Genomic DNA, 3,025 nt, shown 5'->3' with positions numbered 1-3,025 from the left:
AACTTGTATGGTACCTACTCTGTTGTATTTGACAAGCAAAACAACTATCATGTTTGAAGTTAACACTCAGATGTCCCTACAAAAGATGCTTTTTGATAGGAACTGCACTATCATGCATCAGGATTTACAATTGGATGCAGTTTTAAATCAAATGTAAAGGAACTGGCATGATTGGAACTGTCATAATAATGGTGGTTCTGTAAGATGATGATATAATTTTCATCTACTGTTGTGTGCTACCCTGTGTGTGCACTGAACGTCTATTGAGTACACAGTTCCATTGGTATTTTCTCAAGCGTTTTGTTTCGCATGTCTCCATTTTATTAGGCGAGGAGTATAGGGAGGGTCATGGTTGATCAGTATAGGGAGGGTGCGCGTTAATTGAATCTGCCCATTAGTAAATTGGGCTTATCACAAGAAAAGGACAGTTACTACTCTTTCACGTTCTAATGGACCGATGATAAGGATAATTACTAGAATGAAAGGAAAGACAATTGCCTCTTGAAGTTGGGACGTCAGACATTGCCTACATATCAGATGTACTATGTGATAATATGACAGAAGGGATGACAAGCGCACCATATGTTCTGCTAGTACAAAACTCAATAAAAAAAAGGCAACGAGTGAGATACTGCAAGCTAGATGACGCAGCAAGGCACACATCTACTTGTAGTCTCCCGGACCTACTACTCTGTGCTCTTGCCCTAAACGATGCTTCCTCAATCAAATACCTAGACAACTTTTGCCTAGGCGTGGTGCCTTGCATGATGGCCACAATTAGGTTTGTTACACGAGTCTTCAGACCATGTGAATGAACATCTTCCTGGATGCCCACTATTCCAAACATGCTACATGTGTTTTAACTCGTAGATCAATGGGCACTGCTTCCTCTTGTCTTAAGTCTCACATTTGAGAGATGGTGTAAGTATGAGGCCATAGGAAGAAGAGCCCCCGACAACCATGTAGATATATATCAAGCTAAGATTGAAGGTAGTACATCCCTAATATTTACATAACGCGATTGGAGGTTCGTGTATAGTAATTATGTAAAAGGCCCAAAATTAATATCCGAATTCACGTTTGAATAAGATGGTTGTTGTATACTATCCTTTAATAAAAAAGAAGTGTAAATGCATTCAATTCAATAGTCCTAGCATCCGTATAAAGAGAATAACGTTGGCTACAAATATTGGAATGCGTAAAGTACTAGGCCTCCCTGCTCTTCTGAAAATATGACTGAATGAATTATATGTTTGCTTACATGGTCCTTTCCTTTCTGATGTGTGTGCGTTTTGTGTTAACATGTGCTCTGTTTATGTGTGGTCGCTTTTTGTTGTGTTTGATAAGGATGGTACTATGCTGTAGGGTTGTTGGCTAGAAACAGTTGTCGAAAGAGATCGCGGCTTATCTCATAGGTGTGCCATGCATGTTCTGCTACTAGCTGTATATCTTATCTTTATATTCCCGTTTTCTTCTATTTTCTGTTTTGGTCGGCCTACTTTATATAGGATGTATTTGGTGTTGGCAGCTAGAGGGATTAAGTCCCACAAAAAATGATCACCCCACAAAAATAAATTAAAGGAGAACAGGGCTGGTCCAGAAATATACGGGGCAGGGGAAAGATGATAGCAAGGGGCCTTTGTTGACACACAAAGCAAATTTCCAATACATAGCATAGGTTGATGATCTTAGGATTCGAAAACTAACACTAGACTCTATTTGTCGATCAAGAGAACTGCCGCGGAACACGATTTCATTTGCAATCCCCTGGAACTCGAGAAGCGTTTTTCTAAATGGGGTCCTGCATTTGGCTGCCTTCGATAACTTAATAGTAGCTGTTGATGTTGAAGGAAATATTTGGTGGATCATTGATATTCCTAAGCGACCATACTATGATGATGATTTTATCAATGATGTTTTCCATCAGAGGAAGTTCTATTTTGCAAACAGCACCGGTGCTCGTGGTTCTGAACTATCAGTCTGGGTTCTTCAGGACTACAATAGACGGAACTGGACCTTGAAGCACAAAGTCAGCAACTTGAAACTGTTTGGAGCAGAGTATTCGTCGTTTCAAAAGCATTACAAGTTCATCTCAGTCCAACGAGAACGCAATATGATTTTCATAGTCTATGGGGAGGAGAACACACTAATGTCATATGACATGGATTCTGAGTTGCATTTTATACGTCAACTTGGAGCTGATTGTCAAGTTGAAGGGTCTGTCTGGGAGGGGAAGACTCCTTTTCATTCATATGTTCCCTTGTTCTCAGAGTCATTGGCAAATGGATACTAAATATCTTGCTTGGGTGCTGCAGCCTCACAGTTGTCCATCTTTCCAATGATAATGGAGTTAGGTCTTGAATTTGGGCAGCAGTGACTTGGGTTTGGTATTTATGAAGTTGTGATAGCTTTTGTTGGTGCCTACTAAGGTAGCGCGTAACTTGTGTTTGTGTACTTGTATGTATTCATGGCAGTTAGCAGCCCATGTCGTTAACACCCTGCTACTTTAATTATGGATATTATGATCGTTCTCCTGAATCATTATTATAATATTTTGCTTGGATAGTGCAGCTTCACAGTTGCCCATCTTTCTAATGATATTGAATAGGTCTTGAATCTGGGCAGCAGTGACTTGGGCAGATGTTTATGTAGTTTTGATAGCTTTTGTTGGTGCCTGCAAAGGTAGTCCGGAGCTTGTGTTTGTGTACTTGTATATATTCATGGCAGTTAGCAGCCCATGTTGTTGTAACACCCTGCTACTTTAATTATGGATATTATGATCGTTCTGTCAAACACCATACATATGCGGTACATATGTGTGTCACGGCACATATTAGAGATATAGCTAGGAGGTAGTTTGTATGAGATATTCTTGTAACCATCTCCTCCTTTCTTCTCTCCCAATATGTATCTTAGATTCTCCCTTATCTCTCTCTCTCAAACCGCATGTGTAAGCCATATAGGGTTTGGCTCCCCTACTATATAAACATGGACACGTCACCCTCGACAGGGTAAGACGTTTACC

Source organism: Triticum urartu, chromosome 3A (assembly GCF_056163025.1).
Source record: "Triticum urartu cultivar PI428250 chromosome 3A, HENAU_Tu73, whole genome shotgun sequence".
NCBI lineage: Eukaryota > Viridiplantae > Streptophyta > Magnoliopsida > Poales > Poaceae > Triticum > Triticum urartu.
This window is presented reverse-complemented; position numbering follows the sequence as displayed.